This window comes from Balaenoptera acutorostrata, chromosome 16 (assembly GCF_949987535.1).
Source record: "Balaenoptera acutorostrata chromosome 16, mBalAcu1.1, whole genome shotgun sequence".
NCBI lineage: Eukaryota > Metazoa > Chordata > Mammalia > Artiodactyla > Balaenopteridae > Balaenoptera > Balaenoptera acutorostrata.
Window position 1 is genome coordinate 27983417 of NC_080079.1, and position 19863 is coordinate 28003279.

Consider the following 19863-nt stretch of genomic DNA (forward strand, 5'->3'; position numbering starts at 1 on the left):
CACCTGCAATTGTTTAACATCACAGCTTTTTAAAAAAATTAACTAACTAATTAATTAATTTGGCTGCATTGGGTCTTAGCTGCCGCATGCGGGCTCTTCGTTGTGGCGCACAGGCTTCTCGCTAGTTGCAGCAGATCGTGCGGGCTCAGGAGTTGCAGCGCATGGGCTTAGTTGCCCCGCGGCATGTGGGATCTTAGTTCCCCAGCCAGGGATCGAACCCACGTCCCCTGCATTAGAAGGTGGATTTTTAACCACTGGACCACCAGGGAAGTCCCTCTCCTCATGTGTCTTTCCCAAGTAATTGACCTCCTTCCCATGGCCGTAATTACCATCCATATGCTGCTGACTCTCAAATCCATATACCCTGACAAGACTTCTCTCTTGAATCCCACACACATAGTTCCAACTCCCTACTAGACATCTTAGTTTCCATATGCATGGAGGTAAAATTGTTCTTAATAGTCTCTTAACCTCCTGGGTATCTTTACTGAGATGTACTCTAGGTCTCCCAAGTACAAGTCCCAATCAGAACTCAGTATTCTGCACTCTCCCCAAACCCATTCCACTCCTTCTGTTCCCCATCTCTGTCACTTCCAACCATTCACCCAAGGCAGTCATCCAGGAATCCTCTCCCTCATCACCTCCCTCATCCAACCAGGTACAAAATCCTGTCAGTTGCCTTGTAAGGCTCTCCCCAGTCTCACTCCTCAGGACCCCCACCACCACTGTCAGAGCTCAGGTCCTCTTTGTCTCTTGCCTGCACAATTGTAAGAGTCTCCTCACTGGCCTCCCAGCCTCCAGCGTTTTTGGCTGCATCCTTCTCCCCTTCTCTTCATCAGCCTCAGAGCTATCTTTCTGAAATGCAAATCATTCCACTGCTAATGCCCTTCCGGATAAAAGCACAACTTCGCATGGGCCCTTTACTATCTGTCCCCTTCCCCTGGCCTCCCCCAAAGTGACCTCTCTACCCCACCTTCTGTACAGCAGTTCTCCAAATGTGCCAGGCTGTTTGATGCCTCAAGGCTTTTGCATATGCTGTTCCCCCACCTTACATGCCCTTCCTGCTCTTCCCCCTCCCATTTTGCCCACATTTACAAATTAGCTGAAGCACCAGTTCCTCTATGAAGTGTTACCTGAATGTTACCTCAGGTTGAACTGACCACTGTTTGTTTGTCTTCACTGCACCCTGTAATTGTCTCTATTACGTTGTCTCTCACTCTATTTTACTTCTTTGTTTTCATGCCAGACTCCCCCACTGGACTGTGACATCTGGAAGAATTGGACCATGTCTTATTTGCCTTTGAGAAGAGGGGTGAGGAGGGAGGAGAGCAGACTCTAAGTTCCCCTGGCTAAAGCACTTAGTTAAGAGTGCTTTGGCTGATGGCTCTGGATTTTGAAGGGTAGCTTCCTTTCTCCTGGAGCCAAGCAGAGAGGCTAGGTATGAGCAAAGAGACCCAAATAAACCACTGGCCAGAAACTGTGCCCCTAGGTTCCTCCTCTGGGTCTGCCTCTCCAGGCCCCAGAGCTGAAAGCTCTGATTTTCTGGCCTTCATGGCCCAACTGAGGTGAGTAGAGTCTTCTTTCCCTTCTTTCATCTGAGATTAGGTTGGGAATACCTCCAAAGGAATCTTCAGAGAGAAACCAAGAAAAACTAAAAGCAAGCAAGCAAACAAACAGACCAACCCATAAGCACTTAGAAACACAGCAATGGACAGAATGCAGATGTCTGATTCTAATTTGTCACCCCTGTCTTAGGGAGCACATTCGAGAGTCGCCTTCTGGACACTGTCACCCTTGCCTAAGACAGCACATTCAAAAGTCAGCTTCTCTCACCACTCTTACCCAGGAAAGGGGCTAAGCAGGAATCCTAGTCCCACCCCTTTTCAGCTAGGTGGGCAGCTGAAAAGGTGCAAGCCCACGTTTTACAGCCAGAGAAATTAAAGCAAGCCCTCATCCTAGACAGAAGTGAAAGGTCAAGGCCATCAATGGTCCAGAACAATAGAAAAAGTCAGAGCCCAGGGAATAACCCCAGGACACCCAGGGCAGTGTTTGCTTCATTCATGGCTGGATCTGCCGTGCCTGACCCTTAATTGATAATATTTCTAGAGCCCTTGCCATATGTCAGCACTGTGCCAGCACTATCTTAGCCTGAGTAACCCTCACAACAACACTATAAGTAAGGACAATTATTATTGCTGTTACAGATGAGGAAACTGAGTCTCAGAGAGGCTAAGTGACTTTTCCAAGGTCATTAAGCCTTGGAAAGGTGGCTAAGCTAGGACCCAAACTCAATCTGACTCCAAAAACCCAGGCCCATAATCTCCATGGTGTACTGCTTAATATATATGGCAGGTGATTATTCAATATTTGCTGATAGTAATAATAATAGCTAACATTTATTGAACAATGTGCCAAACACGGTGTTAAGCACTTTCTATACATTATTTTGTTCACTAGATAGGTACTATTATTATTCCCATTTTATAGATGAGGTCACTGAAGCTTAGAGAAGTTAAGAGCATTGTCCACAGCCTCAAAGCTAGTAGGTGAAAGAACTGGAATACAAACCCAGGGGGATGGATAAATGAACAACAAGCACAGACAATCTCTCCACCAGGACCACCACCATCTTAGAGAATATCCACGAAGGCAAGAGAAGGCCTTTCCAGGAGCTCTGACACAGGGGCTGACGCCTTGATATAGGCTGTCAGTGGACTTTTAAGCCATGTCCTGGCAAAGGCAGCTCCAGCCTGGATAGCTCTGCCAAGTTCACAACCCAGTGTACTCAGAAGTAGCCCTAGAAGGTTGGGCCAGCTCCTCCTTTTCCCCAGGCCTCTCCAGAGCACCCTCTCACCAGCTGTATCTACTCACAGTAGTCTGGCACTTGGAATCTGATTGGGTTTGGGGCCTCCAATATCCAGAAAACCTCCAGGACCTCTCCTAAGAAGGTAGTTTTCAGCTCTCCTTGCTGGATCCTTAAGTTCCTGATGGGAATCCTTGCAGAGAGCCATCCTGTTACCTAAGGAAAGAGAAAGAGGGGAGGCAAACAGCCAACTCCTGGCCTCTCCTCCCCATCTGTTCACCTCCCCAAAGCCTTGCAGGCCACCCCGCCACCTCCAACCCCACAGAGTTTCTCACCTTCAGGCAAAGGCAGATGAGGGTAGAGCTGGGGAACAGAACTTAACTGAGCCCTCGGAGCACTGCAAATCCCTGTCTTCAGTATTTAGGGAAGGTGAGTCACAGAGGAGGAGGGAGGGAGAAAGACTGGGAGAGGAAGGCTGAGATGCTCAGAGATGCAGAGATAGAGATGGAGGCTGACACCAGGAGGGGTTGCAGAGAGAGACAGAAGAGGAGGGAGTGAGGAAAAGAAAAGAGACCAAGGAGGGTGGGAGAGAGGCAGTAAAAGAGGGGAGGGAGGAGAGAGGCAGAAAGAGCCAGTTGCTTTATTCATGGCTGGTGATATTATAGACTGAGTGAAAATCACATTATCGTAATGGGAAAGTTAGAGTCGCTGAGATGATGCCCTGAAGCCTCCGCGCTGATTGGGGTGTGATTGCTATCTGTATTTATATGTAGAAAGCAAAGTTCACTGCCAGTTCAAGATGGTGGCGGCTGCTTCATGCAACATAATTCTTCAGTAGGGAGACGCCCCGAGCAAGCTGAGCAAGCTGTGCCGGGAGTGGGAACCGGAGCCGGAACGCGAGCTGACGCCTGAGCAAGCGCTGGAGCAGGCGATGGAGCCCGGGGTGGAGCCGCGCGGAGCTGCGGAGGAGGGAGTGGCAGCTCGGGCAGGACCAGGGCCTGGGCTCAGACCGAGGCCTGACGGAAGGTGGGGGGAGAGCGGGCGCGAGAGCCTGGGGATGGGGGCAACGAGTAGTTCCCACCATCTTCCACCCTCCAAGCTGGCCCAGAGCTAGGCTAGCCCTGGAGGGCGGGCTGAGCTAGACCTTCAGAGGCCGGAAACCTTGACGGATTCTCCAACTGACTCCACCCCACCCCACCCCCAATGTATAAAATTCAGTGCTAAACCGGACAACTAATGTCAGGAAGTTTTAATTTTTCCCATGATGACTGCTTAGACGCTTTCTTGCCATCTCACATTTCTTGAAAATTTTTTCTTTAATTTTAAATTTCGTTCAGGGATCCCTGCTGTGCTTGCGCCCCACCCGTGGCCTGCCGCTGCCTATTGAGCAGCCCATCCCTACTGATTGGTGAAGGGGTGGGACCTGTGACTCCTCCAGCGCAGAGCCGGGGCTGGTGGGGAGCGGGTAGGTGAGCCCAGACTCCAAGCCCTGACTGCTCTGGGAGGCATCAGCCACAATCAGGAAGAGATAAAAGGGATGCCACTGCAGCCTGGGCAGTCTGTTGAGCTCAGACCACCTTTTACTTGAGGCCTATTTCCCTCAGAAATAGAAAGCAGGACCCCACCCTAGTGCTGCCAGAGAAAATGCAGGATGCCCAGTTAAATCTGAATTCAGATACACAACACATTTAGCATAAGTATACCCATGCTTTTTTGGGTATTTGGGATATTTGGGATATACTTATGCTAAAATAAACTACTGTTTCTTTGAAATTCAAATTTAATCAGATTCACCACTTAGTAGCTGTGTGGGGACTTCCCTGCTGGCACAGTGGTTAAGAATCCACCTGCCAATGCAGGAGACAGCGGTTCGAGCCCTGGTCCAGGAAGATCTCACATGCCGCGGAGCAACTAAGCCCATGCGCCACAACTACTGAGCCTGAGCCCTAGAGCCTGCGAGCCTTAACTACTGAGCCCGCGTGTCACAACTACTGAAGCCCGCGCGCCTAGAGCCCGTGTTTCACAACAAGGGAAGCCACTGCAATGAGAAACCCGCGCACCGCAACGAAGAGTAGCGCCTGCTCACCGGAACTAGAGAAAGCCCACGTGCAGCAACGAAAACCCAACACAGCCAAAAATAAAAATAAAATAAAATTTTAAAAAAGCTGTGTGGCTTTTAACTTCCTAGACCTTCAATTTCCTTTATCTGAGCACTAGGGGATAGTAAGTAGTACCTTCCTCAGAGGATGATTGAGATATAGTAGGTAAAATTCATGAGATATATAGTATGTAAAATACTCAGTCCACTATCTGGCACAAAATAAACACTCAATAAATGATAACTACAAAATACCAGCCCCCTTACATAAGCACCCTTTAGTCCCTTCTCATCTTTATCCTAGGCAAGTCAAATTAAAGGCTTGTATCAGGATTCCTACTCTGGAAGCTGCTGGCTGAATGGATCCCAGGGAGAGATCTGATCCTACTATGGTCCCCCCAGGGGCCTTACCCTACAGGATCCACTGAAAGTTCTGGAAGGCTGATTGCAAAGGTGGAGCAGGAACAAAGAACAAGTCCTAACCCAAGCCCCAAATCAAGCCTCACATATTCCCAGGTACCTCTTCTAAGCTTTGAGAACAAAATAGAGTCTACCTTCTTTTGGGCTCCCAAGTTTCCCTTTCTCCCAGGAAGATGGACGATGGAGCAGGGTAGTGATATGAAACTGTACAGGAAGGGGGCTCTGCCTTCTTGTGTGGCCACAGAATGGGCTGTTTGAGCAACCAGTCTGCCCAACAGCCATCCCATCAGGGTGTCAGCCCAAACCCCTCTCCATCCTCTGGCAGGGTCCCATGTCCAGGACACATCAGCTTGAAATTAGTGAATCCCTCAGTGTCCCTGTGTTTGTTCTCCCTCTACCTCTCTCATATCTCATCCTCAGCTCAGAACTGACTTGGTAAAGGGAAGAGGCAGTGTGCAAAGAGTCCCACTGAGGCAGCCTGGGTTCCAGTCGCATCTGTATGATCTTGAACCTCTCTCTCATAGAAAGATGGGACTTGTTTCCTTCCCTCAATACAGGTGTTCCTGACTCCGCAAAAAAAAAAAAAAAAAAAAAAGGTTCCCAGTACCCCTCATTCCCAGGGAGTCTGGTGGTTGGACTCCAGCCTTTGTCTCTGAAGGAAACTAATTATTCAGGAGACAATTCATGCGGAAATAGTAGCATATCTCCTTCTTTTCAAGAGGTCACAGACTCAAAACTGCAGCACCAGGCAGATTATAAAAATGTGACGCCACCAGTGAAAGGCAATAGGGAGTGGTGGGGTCTGTGGCTCAAAAGCACTGCTTCTCCTAAAGGCATTCAATTTCATGTTTGTTTTCTTGTTTTAAATACTGTGCTCAGCAAACCAAAGAACCAGGTGGGCCTGATTTGGGTCTACTGGGTAATTCCCTAGTTTCTTGATCTTTGGTGGCACACCTATCCCTAGCCATAGGGTCACAAAGTATTGACACAGAGTAGAGATATAACATGTGCAGAGACACACTGACCTACAAAGATACATGGCGCAATCTGTGTATACACCAATATCAGACCCAAAGGAGCAGAGCATAGGACACCCACAGAGGAGCTGCTCATCCCCAGCTTGCCTTCTTGCCCACCTCTTGCCAACCTCCCACCCCCTGCCTCCTCTTCCTTGTTTGCCCACTGGGACCCAAGTCTGCTGCTCACGTCATCACACCCACTCCCCTCTCTCCCTGGTGGTGATACCCAGGGTAGAGCCCAAAGAGTGTAAATGGAAATGGTGGGGGAGTGTTCCACACAGTTGACCCATATGGTAGAGCCAACACACATGCATCTGGGGCCCCTGGAATGCCCCTCTTGCTTTTGACCCTCACAACAAGCCTGTACTGGGGCAGGGGATTGACAAGGAGTGTCCACATACTCTTTGGCATTGATATCAGGAAGTCAAACTACAGTCCCAGTGGTTTAGGTCCCTGCCTGTCATAAACTCCATCAGGATGTGTGATGGCCCTCTCCCAAGGACCATTCAGCAGCCCTGAGCCTGCCTGGGTCCCTCCCCTGGGGACTAAACCATAAAGCAGAGGCCTCAGGCACTCAGGCCATTAACTCTAGAAGGATCCTGAGAGGGGATGCCAAGCCTGAGAATTTTCCAAGCTCCTCTGGTCCATTCCATCTTTGGCCATTAGTGCTAGAACCTAGGCAACCTCTTCCTGGGCTCAGTCATCTCAGCAAAACAGAAGATCAATCAGTTGTAATAAAGAAAATAAATTAAAATCAAGCGCTCTTTCAAAGATTCTTGAGAACTGATTTTCAGATGATTCACTGTTGGGAATTGTCTGTGCTCTTGTCTCCTTCCCTTTCAGGATTATAAATAACATTTATCATCACCAGCATCTTATCAAAGCTGGGATGTCCACATCTTAGGGAATGATTACCCAAATCACACAGGAGGTAGGAGAGGACCCATCGAATAATGTTTTGTCATCTTAGAGATGCAGGGGGAAGTCCAAAGAGATGACCTCTATCCTGTCTTGGAGGCATGAGTCTTTGAGGGTGAAAGCGAGATACCTCCAAGGGCAGGAAGCTTGGCTGGCAGCTCATTTATTCAGCTTCCTCTGAGGTTCCTATTTTACATCCCTTTGGGCTTGTGTCTGTGCAGCTATGTTGGGATTTGTGCCTATGTCCCTGATCCCTAGAATGACCCAGCAAGAGGAACTGAGGTTTGGCAGAGAACATTCTGCTTGTGGTAGAGGAAAGAGAGATGAGGCACCTGCCCCAGAAACCACCCCCCTTATCAAGGAATAAAGCAGAAAATCACCCAGTACCCCTGAGACAGAGGACAGGGCTAATCTGCTCAAAAGCTGGAGGCTGGATAAAATGACCCCTGAAATGGATGTCAAAGGAATGTCTCTGAGGAAATGTCACTCTATTCTCCTTGGAGGGCCCTAGAGGTAGTTGGTAATCCACCCGTCTCCCCCTACTCCTGTCCCCACTCAACATACACACACACATAAATCTTAATTGTGTCCGGAGCTTTTTACAGCGCTAATTAATCATATTTAGGGCTGTTTCCAGCTGTTGCTGAGGGAAAGAAGGTCCCACACGCCTGTGACTTAGGGTAAATCCAATCAGACGGAGGAATTCTTTGATTCCGAAGAAGCCGAGCATGGAAAAGACACCTCTAATCCCAGAGCCTCTCAGACCGTGCCTGCCACCTCCCCCCACGACTGCACTTGGAAACTGATCTGCGCTGGGGAAGCGGAAGGGCTGGAGGGCTACAGAGGAAGGGGGAGGGACCAAGGAGAGGGGTGAGGGAGGGCCCCCCTTGAGATGGGTTGACTGGAATCAGGACCTAGGCCCAGCGCCACGCTGACTTGGAGCTTCTGCCTTTTACTTGGGCCATTTAGTGGGCTCAGGGGGGCCCATGATTCCTGAATAGCCACCTGAATGGCTCAAGAGTTATTACAGGAGACTGGGCCTGGACTAGTCAGGCCAGTGGGGGGGCAGCACTGACCTAATTACAGCTCTGCACAGCCAGCGTGGTCTGAGAAAGGGCCTCGCCCAAGCCTTTTGCTTCCCTGTGACTTCTCCCCAAGCTCCAGCGGCATCTCTGTCATCCGTTAGGCTCTCACACGTCTCTCCATTTCTGGGTCTGTGTTCCTCTCTCTTCTTAGGGCTCCATAGCATGATATCAATGTCTTTCCCTGATGTCTGTCTCTTTTTCCGGCCACTATCTCTGAACTCTTAGCCCATCACCTCAAATCTTCCCAGAGATTCAGTTGAAGATAGACATCCTAAGGGAAGGGGTCAGCTTGGCTGCTGCTACTGACCTCTTCATTGGTTTATGCTGGTAGCCCATTAGGTACACATGTGGAGCAAGTATGGGATGCGGGTGGGGGGATGGGGAAGGTGGGGTGGAGGGAGAAAAGCTGCTGCTGAGTGCGGGGGAAGGAATGGACTATCCCACCCCTTAGAGACCCAGATGGGAGAGGAAGGGTTCCCCAGGGTGGAAAGTGAGGGTGCAGGGCTGTAAGAAGGCCAAACAAAGACCAAGTAGTGGCAACCCTATCCTCCCCGCTATGATGACCACACCTCCGCACACCCCCTTATTGAGGCTTTCTGGGTCCTGGCCTAACTGGGCCTAAATAATTGAGGAGCCCATTACAGCCTCGCTGTTTCCTCACTGTCAAGTGTAAACGCTGCAATGGTTGGTGTGGAAATGGGGCTAATTTGAATTGATAATAGGAAAGGCAGGGAAAAGTCATCTATAGTGAGTGAGGAGCAAGCAATCCCCAAGCAGATGCTAAATCTTATATAATGAAAGAATCTGCCGATGTCAATTATGTACGAGCGTCTTTGCAGTGGTTGGAGGCGGTGGGCGGGCGAGGGAACGGAGGGCTGGGTGCATCCCATAAACCCAAACACCCATCAAAGGCTCATACATATGGAGTGGCAGAGATTACGGCATAAATTTGAATGTTATGAATGTGCATGAGGGACAGGCAGGAAGCCTACCTCGTAAGGGGGAAGGAAACGGACTGTTTTTCAGTGCATGTGTACAAGGGAGCTTTTGTCCTCTGGGTCCCTCAGCTGTGTCTCCTCCGTCTCAGCTGTGCCCCCTCTGCACCAAGTTATGTCCCAGGATGAGAAAAAAGTCAGAGTCTAGGGGTGCTAGGGCAGGGTAAGGTCAGCTGTTTTTCGGGGACCTGGATGCGGGTTGTTTGGGGGCTTTGGGCCGAGCTGCCCTTGACCCATTCAGAGTGTTCCCAGGATAGGATCTAGAGATTGACGCAGCCAGAGATCCAGAGCGATATTCTGAAATATCTGTGATGTGAACATAGCTTCCCCTCCTGCCTAATGGAAGATAAAGGAGAGATCAGTGGAGACAGCAATGCCCACCATGGAATGGGCAGAGTGATCCCGAAGACAGCCTGGAGGAAGAGGTAACAAACTGTGCTATAAAGGGGGCCAACAGCTCAGAATGACAATATCAAGGGCACATCTTCCTATTCCTATTCCTACACACACACGTGCGCGCACGCGCGCACACACACACACGGTAACAGGGCTCAGACCCCTCCATTGGTTCCCAACCTGCGGTTGCTCCCTGAGCAGACTCTGTGATTTGTGGTACAGGCCACCCAGGGACTTTAATCTTCACCGTGACAAATGCAATAATAGGAACAATTTGGAGATCAGAGCTAAGGAAGACACATTTACAAACCCTTCCCCAAAGGTTGGATGGGGCTGTCACCATGTGATTTGTGCCGGAGATGAAGCAGGGAGGGGGAGAGGGGGAGACAGAGAGCTGGAGAAGGCAGACTGGGGAAGAGGAAGCATCACCACCTCTCTCCTGCTCACCCTCTCCGCTGCATTACAGTGGGGTGGGCTAAGCTGGCCTGTCAGGCGGGCAGGGCGGAGGCCTGGACCACAGGCAGCCACTTCCCCCCTCCCCCATCCTGACCAGGGAGCACAACTCAATTACCAGGAACACAGGCCAGAACCACGAGCTTCAGAGAGTCATCTCAGCAGTTCAGGGGCTCTATCTAGAGGAGGGATAGGTGGTGGGTGGTGGAGTGTTGGAGAAGAGAGAAAGAGGGAGAGGCAGAGGCAGAGTGGGAAAGAGATTTTAATAGAAAGACAGTGACACGTCAAGTTGCAAAGGGAGCCCCGAAGAAACCCCAGTCGGGAATAGGAAAGAGAGGGGAGATTTCTCAACCTGGGCTCCCCGCTCAGCCAGACCCAGAGGGATCTAAACCTAGAGTAGCAATAGGGTGGGTGGGGCAGGGGGCACTTAATCTGGGAACAAATCTATGGAGAGGCAGAACAGCCTGGGGTTCCATAGGATAAGTTTATTTGGGGTCTGAGAACTAAGCTGGTAGAGGGCCAAGCAGGACTGAAGATGGCGGTACAGTCGGAGCTAGGGCCTCCCTTTCCCCTCTGAGCCTCTCTTTCCCTATCTGTAAAATGGGCCTAGGTTAGATGATCTGTAAGCTGCCTGCTGCCTTACATCTTGGATGTTCTGAGCCCCAGGTTTCTTAGAACCAACAACAGGAGACTGGGTGAGAGAGACAAGTGCCATCCTGCCATTCCACTACCCTGCCTCTCTGTAGCTGTACTGGTTTACAAACACGTGGGCTCCTTTCTGTTGGGATCCCAGCTCTGCTTCCCAGAGTCCAGGTCTTCAGTTCTCTCAGCCATTCATACCTCAGTAAGGGTTCAAAGGGAACTCTTTGGCCCTCTTTCTTCTCGAAAAACCTGGTCAGTCTTACCTTCCTTTTGGATAAGATCATCCTCAAACCAAGGCCATTCTCTCTCTAGCTCCTTCTACTCCATGCCTAGGTGGCCCCTCAGGAGATGTTCTCTCTGCCCCAGGGTGTAACTTTGAAGCCTCTGGGTTCTTCCTAGTTTCCTAACTTTGAGCTGCCAGCAACTGAGATGTTGGTTTCCTTGATCAGCGCCCTCCCCTTGCCCCTACTGTGCACCCTCCCCACCTACCTATGCTCTGCCTACCCACCCCCCCACCCCCACTTCCAACCAGGCTACGAGGTGCCATGCTGGCAGGAAGTGGAATGTTTCTAGCCCAGGAGGCTTTGGTCTTTCATCTCACTCAAGACCATACCTCAGATCTCCTCCACCTAGCTGCTGCCCTTGTGCATCTCCAGGTCCAGACTTGGTCCTCATACCCAGGTAAGTGGGCCTGGTGAGTACCTAAATGTGGGTAGGAGAAAAGAGACTTCAGGAGTGTGTGGGCCTGACCCTCATTCAAAACTCCCTAGGGAACACGGGCTCAGACTCCAACAGCTGGTCATGGCCCAGGAGGCTCAGAGCAGTTCCCTCAGATAGACTGGGCCTCTTCAGGGTGGTGACTCAGGGCTGCATCATGGCCTCCAAGGGGAGGTAGGGACTGGGGAGGTTGAGGAGGTGGAGGAACAGACAAAAGTATGTTTTCTAAGCTCTAGACATGAAGGAGAGGAGTCCCTGCTCACGAATGAATTGAGGGGCTTGTGGGGGCCAAATCAAGAACAGGCTGACTTCCCCAAATCACTCTCCAGCAGAGGAGCAGGGGCTGGAGGTGTACAAACTCCATCCAAGTGAGTCCCTTGGAATAGGGTCCATGATGGACAGGAGACACAAAAGAAACTGAAATGCTGATCGCTGGATGGAGTAACTCCCATGGTCCTCTGCTGCCTCCCTCTGGGGGAGGGCAAGAGGACCAGCCCTGTCCTCCTCCCAGCCCCTCTCCACTGAACCCCACACCCACCTAGGTCCCTGGTTTCTCCTCGGGTCCTCAGACACTGTCCTCTCCCCTGACCTCCATCCCCCAGATCCCCCGCCCCCACAGAAGGCATGAGAGAAAAAGTGGACTAATAGGTGAGAAGAAAGGGACTCTCTGGAATCTGGAATCTTTTCCATTCCCTGCCTCCCCTCCTCAGAGGAGGAAAGGGCTTTGACTTGGTTCACTCATTTGCATCCCCTGTGGGCTGCAGTGGGAAAGGGTGAGGGAGGAGTGGGCCTGAGAATTGGCCCATCCCCCTGAGACCTCTTCTTTCCCCTGAAGTATTACTTAACCCAGAGCCCAATCCTTCTCTGAGGCCAAAACCAAGACCAGGCCCAGGCAGGAGGGAATCTATGTTAACTGATGGTTCATTGTCCTTCAGTGCCCCTCCCACTATTGGTAGATTGATCCCAGCTGGGCATCCCCTGACCCCCAGCTCTGCTTACCTCCCATCAGGTTTAGTCCAGTCCTGAGGGGGCTAAGACCCAAGATGGGGGGTGTGGGGAAGGCCAAAGGAGGGCCAGAAGTGACCAATGGGTCACATGGGCTCTAAGAGAGGCACTTCCCCTCTAAAAGCCCTCAGATTTAGTCCAGCAGACTAGAGGTTGATGAGAAAAATAGTCAAGGAGAAGGTTTCTGAGTTTCTCCTCTCCTTCATGTTCACACCCATTTGGCCTGTGATCTTTTTTTTTTTTTTTTTAAAGATTTATTGATTGATTGATTGCTATGTTGGGTCTTCGTTTCTGTGCTAGGGCTTTCTCTAGTTGCGGCAAGCGGGGGCCACTCTTCATTGCAGTGCGCAGGCCTCTCACTATTGTGGCCTCTCTTGTTGCAGAGCACAGGCTCCAGACGCACAGGCTCAGTAGTTGTGGCTCACGGGCCTAGTTGCTCCGCGGCATGTGGGATCTTCCCAGACCAGGGCTCGAACCCGTGTCCCCTGCATTAGCAGGCAGATTCTCAACCACTGCGCCACCAGGGAAGCCCTGGTCTGTGATCTGTGACTGTCCACTTACCCAGTACATCCTTACACACACACACACACACACACACACACACACACACACACACACACACACAGAACTGGGCTATGTGCAGCCTGAACGCTCATGTGATAAATCATGGGGTGGGGACTAGTGCAAAGGGTTTGAGGGGAAGGGCACAGAAGGAGGCTGGGATAGTCAGCAGAGGGAGCAGGGCTGGCAGGCACAGTGTGGGGTACTTTAGGGGGAACCAATAGGGTGAGAATGGGGGGCGGGAGGGTATGAGGCAATAGAAAGGGACAAGAAGTAGAGGGTCAGCCAAAGGCTAAGGAGGGGTTGCCTCTAAAGGGAAGGCTTTGGGCAATGAGCTGCTTTAGCAGAATCCCATGGTGATCGGAGGCCCAGGCTCTGGGTACACCAGCATACCCTGTCCTAAGTGAGAGGCGGGCTGGCCCAGGCCTCCACAGACAACCCCAGAAGGCAGCCAGGGGCCAGGAGTGCTCCAGGTACAGTGATTTTTCTTCCTTTCTGCCCTTAAGAGGATGGGCAGGTGGGCTCCTTTCTCTCCTCCCACAGAAGGCTAGATTCATCCACTCTCTCCAAATTCAATCATCCCCTGATGGGATACACCCTCCCATAGTGAGCTTCCCTACCCCCTCCCAAAGAGAAAACCAAATCAAACCAAACAGGTCCTCTCTAACTTGCTTGCAGTCCTAAACTGAACCAGCTCAGGGTAGGAAGAGTCAAAGAGATGATTATGGCTTTCCGCCCATGTCTTTGCCTGAGCCTGGCCTTATGACCTCTTGCCCTTTAGTGGGGTGTAAGGTCAGCAGGGGTGGGAGGGTGACCATTTTGACCTTGGGAAGCCTGCCCCTGTCTTTATCCATGCCCTGTCAGCTTTCAGTGCCCTTTGGAGGTTTATAGTCATATAAATCGCAGAGTCCCATGCCGGGCTTGGAGCCTGCAACTATAAATAGGCATGAAGTAAACAAGGTGGCAGATGCAGGGGCTTGGACAAGACAGAAAATCTGCCCCTCTTTGCCTGGGCAGGGGCCAAGGCACATCCGTGGAAAGGGATATCTTCCCTCCGCTCTCCTCCTCTCTCCTCCCCTGCGTGTGGACTTCTAGCTTCCTGTGCTCTGGGCTTCTAGTCTTTTCCCTCTGGGGATTATCCTCCAAGGTGGCTTTCTGCTGCAAAGTTTCCCCGGTCACCTGTCTTGTTTCTTCCCAGTCAAGGTGGGAGGGGGTAGTGGTGTCTCCTTTACTCACAGTGCCCCCCACTGCTTCTCTCCGGTTGCTTCACACTCTGCAGCTTCTTGAAGAGGTGCTGCTGTTGCCAACCACCAGGCTCTGCCACTAGGGGCGCCCTGATCCCTTCTCCAGCCTAATAGCTCAGGTGATGCTAACATTTCTCAACTAGGAAACTTTATAAGAAACTCCAGAGAAACAAAGTAACCCATTCCCTTCCGAAGTACAGAACATAAGAGTGCACAGATTCCTGTCATTTGGATTGACTGATAGCTTCCAGGGCACTTGGGTTTTCTCCCCAAGGTCTCTGGGCTGGGGACTTCCCTGGTGGCCCAACGGTTAAGACTCTGCCTTCCAATGCCGGGGATGCGGGTTCCATCCCTGGTCAGGAAACTAAGATCCCACATGCCGCAGGGCAACTAAGCCCGCGTGCAGCAGCTACTGAGCCTGCGTTCTCTGGGGCTCCCGCGCCCAACGACGTCTGCCGCCACTAAAACCCACATAGCCAAAAAAAAAAAAAAAAAAAATCTCTGGGCTGTACCAGCCAGATTCTTAGCAGAGAGTCTGAGCTTGAGACAATTTAGGGGGCACTGCCTTCTGGATCTATCCCTGCCCTCCCTCTGCCTCAGCCTGGTCTGCTTTCCTGCTCTGTGCTTGTCCTGGCCCTAGCAGGTTCCCAGCCTCCAGAGAGCTCTCAGAACAATTTCAGACCCCACTGACCCACAACTACCTTTCTTCATCCCTTTTGGAAGATTCTGAATCTTTAACTGTGAAATTCCTTCTTTCATCCCAAATTGGGCTCTCCAAACATATTCACTCACCAGTTTATTTATTTATTTATTTTATGTTAAAATATTTTATCTAGTTAGTTAGTTAGTTTTGGCTGTGCCAGGTCTTCATTGTGGCACACGGGATATTTTAGTTGTGGCATGCAGGCTCAGTTGCGGCATGCATCTGGGATCTACTTCCCCGACCAGGGAATGAACCTGGGGCCCCTGCATTGGAAGCGTGGAGTCTTACCCATTGGACCACCAGGGAAGTCCCCACTCAACAGTTTAGAATCAGAAATTAGAGCTGGAAAAGACACCCTTCCCCTTTTTCTTAACCAATGAGAGATCTGAATTCCAGAGGGGTTAGGTGACTCTCACCATAGTCACACAGCTAACACTGGCTTTCTTGCTAAGGCTGGAAGTGCTCGTCTGTGAAGCCTGGCTTCTCCAGACAGACTTCCTTCTTCTAACTCCTCCTAATGGCTTCCTTTGCCGCCCAGAAACAGGCTTTCTATCTTTCAAAGGTCCATTCTCCTTTGAGCCCTATCTCCAGCTGACTTCTCACATAGGGAGAAGGAATGGACAGGCTCTGAATCACAATGGATGGTTGAACCTTACATGGCTGTTTCCAGTACCTTCATCCCCTGCCCCCCATTTCACTGGGTCCTCTCTGAAGGCTTACTGAGCAGATGATCCTGGAGGAATGACTTTCCAGAATCCCAGTTTGATAAGGCATGGAGGACTGAGAGGCATCCTTCCTGCTATGGGAAGTTACTTCCCTGGCTGCTCCTTCAGTTTTCTTCTGGATGTCAATTCCCTAATTTGGAAAGCAAGGTGGGACCAAGTCCTGTTCCATGAATGATGTCCCCTGTGTCCTGGGCATGCAACGCCCAAGTGAGCACAGGTGCCTGCACACACACACACATATACTCATGTTCTCATCACCAACCTGTTCAAGGGTTCCTAGATTAGAGTGAGACCAGAATCTCAGGTCACAGAATCTCATGTCAAATGAGTCACAGGGAAAGGAAGACAAATCCAGGAACAGATTTGGGTGGGTGGAGACATGAGTTCCTGTGGTTCTCTGAGGGCAGAGGTGAGGAGGAGGTAACTAAGGTGAGTGGGAGTGGCCTGGCTCCCTGATAGCTGGGAAGGGTGTCTGTCCCCACTGGGCTGTCAGAGTGAATGTAATCCATCGGAGAGAGGGAAGATGCTGATGGAGGTCAGACAGGAAGTCCAATTACCCCAGAGTACCCCCATCCTATAGCTGGATTGGAGCTCCCAGATGCCATCTGGAAGTGCCTGGGATGTGTGTGGGGCAGCTGGAGGGATGGCCATGATCTATCCAGCACCTGTCCTGCCCCCGCAGGCTGATGATGTAACAGTAGAACAATGTGGCAGAGGAGAAGGGGGGCTTTGGAATCTGGGGGAGGACTGGTCCAGTTCCCAGTGATGTGGCTGGGATAAGGCAGCTGTCGTCTCTGCTCTGAGCGCAGAAGGAGCCCCGGCCCCTTCGGTGAGCACTCAGCTTGGTTATACTCACCTTAATACCAGTCCTTCAATCATGGGGTGGCTCATGAGCTCTCCTTCCAAGAAACAAAAATGGTTCAGGCTATAGCTGTCAACCACATAGACTCTAATCAGAGATCAGACAAGCCACAGAAAAGACCCTGCCCATGACTGAAATGGAGGCCTTCCTGTGAAGACAGGGGCATTCAGACACCGGAGGATTCCTTATTCTAGGCCCCCAAGCATCTACTCCCTCCTTCCTGCACCCACATCCCACTTCCCTGGTCTTCTGATGCCCCTCACTTGCTCATGTGCCTTCAATTTAGGCCTTTCCCACAGGGTTTCTCACTCAGGCCCTCTTCACACCTTGTACCTGGAAGGCCTCACCTTGGTCCTCGATCTATCATCTTAGCCCTCCAGAGACTTTCACCAGATTCCTTGGGAACATCTTGGATGTGAACTTGCCTATAGATTTGGTGACCACAGTTGTCTAAAATGTTCCTAGAAGCTCTGCTAACCAGCCCCAGGAGAGAGACTGGATAGTAGGTAGGACTCCCCACCCTCCAACTTGACACACTTCCCTTCTGCTTCATCCAGGCTTCTTAGATGATCAGAGAAGTGATCTCTGTACCCACTTTCCCACCTTTCCCCTTCCTTGTCCCTAATCTGAAACCCCAGGTTGTCATTCTCCAAACTGTCCCTGAAAGCAGCAGCATGTCTAACTTACTCCTGTGCCCCAAACACAATACCTCGCAATTTAAGGGTTCAATAAATATTTACTAAAAGAATCAGTCCTCAAACTTCTTCAGTATATTTCCTTCTTTTCTCAGTATATCGTCCTGCCAACAATCACACACTTTTAAAATTCCCAAGGCAGCTTTTGAGGAGCTGTTCTTAGGCATTAACCTCTTTTAGTCTCATATGCTGAGGAGGAAATGCACTGACGTCCAGGTCTGGGACCCAGAGCTGAGCACGTGCCCTGTCTGCCTCCCCTGAGCCTCCAGGCCCCGGGCGGGATTGTCTCGCCTCACTCATCCTTGCCGCCAAGGGCTCCTCGCCTGTATTTATATACACTAAAGCCTCTGCCCGAATAAAACATCCATGTAAAATCCAATTTCCTCAGAATATCTTTTGGAGCCTGGGCCTGAGATGGAGTAGGTAACCCCGGCCCTAACTGCCTGAACCACTCCTGCTGGCTGCAAAGGTGAGGCCCATTTTTCAATTATCTATCTGCTGCGACAGCAGCGGTCCAGCCACCGAGCCAAGGAAGGGGGAGGGGAAGGGGGAGGCAGAGCTGGGGAGAAGGGAGAAAGAGGGCAAGGACAAGGTGGGGGAGAAGGAGAGGGAGAAACCTAGGGAGAGGCACGCGGGAGAGACCTGCACGTGGCGCCCAGTAGGTGCTCAAGAATTATTTGGAAAGTAATTGACTGGAAGAGTGAATTGGGAGGGTGGGGGTGAGGCGAGGAGAGACACGGTGGAGAGAGGGAGAGAGGGCGCGGGAGGGGGAGAGGGGGAGGGGAGGCGAGCGTGGATGAAGCCAACAAGAGGCTCCTGTGTCAATCCGTGGAAACGGGAGGCAGAGTGATGCGGTCACAGCTCCTGCCATCAATATCCTCTAATATAAATGTCAGTGATGCTATTTTCCGCGCAGTCATTTCGCACACTGCTGATTACATTAACGTATAATGGAGGGGCGCCGGCTCCACTGCTTTCTCCCCTAACCCTCCCCCCGGTGATGTGTCAATAGCCGCCTCCATGAACAAGTCAATTTTCTGCAGGCTTGGCAGCGGAATAAATCTGCCCGGCTATGGGGAGAGCTGGAGATATTTATATATCCGGCTCCTGCCTTCCGTGTGCGCGCGTGCGTGTGCGCGGCGGGCGCGGGCTTGCAGGGGGGGGGGGCGCGGGAGCGCGCCGCCGACCTGAATGATTTCCAGCCCGGACTCAATAAGAGGAGAATTTAGAGCGGTCCCTGAGCTGGGCTCCCAGAAACAGCCTTACACGTTTATTTTCCTTAGCTGAACAGGAAAGGCGAGAATTATATGTGGATTTATAGGACAGGCGCAGCTCAACCCAAATGCTCCCGCTCCGGGGGGCGGGGAGCGCGGGGGCTGGAGGGAGGCGGCGAGCAGAGGGCGGGCCACTGGGACTCCGGCTCGAGCCCGTGCCGGTAGGGGTGCACCCCCCTCGCCGGTCGCTTTAATTACATTTGTTCTTGCCCTTCGTGAGGGCGAGACTTCGGCGCGGCCGCGTGGGGCTTTAGGTGGGGGCAAGGCGCAGGCCTGGACCGCCTGGAGCTGGGGGGGCGGCGTGGGCGGCGCCGGGAATGGGGACGAGGAGAGACCGGGAAGGGGGGCTGTCAGCTTCAGCTCAGAAGCGGATCAATAGTACGAGATCTAACGGCCTAACTGCCAAGCGGGCGCACCGACGCGTTGCCCCGCGGGGGCGGGAGGGGGCGGGCGAAGGAAGAGAGCAAGGAAGAGGGGTAGGAGAGGGAGTGAGGACAGGGGAGGGGGAAGGGCAGGAAGAGTGGGCGAGATGGGGGGAGGAGGAAGAGAGGAAAAACGGAGAAAGGGACAGAAGGAGAGCGGAAGGGAGGGGACAGGACAGGACAGCCTTCGTGGGGGCGTCTCTTCAACATCCTTCCCCCGCTCAACGCTGGGAACAGGGAACCTGTCTGGGAGTTGCCAGGCCCCGCTGCCGCCCACCCCCTGCCTCCACTCTGCCACTGAGCCGCCAGGGGGCGGCGCGACCCTGTGCTGTTCCCACGGATCTCCGCGCCACCTCTCTGGGGCTTAAGTGACCCGCCGCCTCCGACGCCCGGTCCCCGCGCGGTGCCCTCTGCCCTTTCCCGGAGGCCTCCCTGCGTGGCAGGGTTGGGGGTAGGGCAGCTCGCCCCCTCCCCGCACCCCGAATAGAGGGAACCTTCTGGCTTTCGTAGTGCCTAGCATGGCACCCTGGGACCCTGGGGCGGGGAAGTGTCTCAGGGGCTGGATCACCGGGCCTGGGGCTGACCCGTGCCCCCCAAAGATACCCAAGGCTGGGCAGACACGGCTTCGGTGGCGGTGTGGGATTTGGGCCTTCCCAACGTGGCGGCGGAGCGCAGGCGAGTCTCTGGGACAGTCCCCGCGCGAAGGGTCCTTCTGCGTGTGCTGTGCGGGCACTAACGAGGGCAGCCAAGGTTGCCGGGATCAATGCCCAGTTTTAACTCTTTCGGTTCCTGGCTATTATCTGGCCCCTAATCTTCCGGCTATAGG

At 52.2% G+C, this 19863-nt stretch overlaps 1 long non-coding RNA gene across 1 annotated transcript in view; it reads right to left on the reverse strand.

Annotated features, from left to right (window-relative positions):
* LOC103004540 (uncharacterized) overlaps window positions 1–14415 on the reverse strand; it is a 31604-nt gene extending 17189 nt beyond the window's left edge. Inside the window, exons 1-3 of the long non-coding RNA XR_451439.1 lie at window positions 14349–14415; window positions 11443–11531; window positions 2872–3019 (exon numbers count right to left, since the gene is read on the reverse strand). This is a non-coding gene — a long non-coding RNA (uncharacterized LOC103004540). The remainder of the gene's footprint in view (window positions 1–2871; window positions 3020–11442; window positions 11532–14348) is intronic.
* Window positions 14416–19863: the final 5448 nt, after the last annotated feature.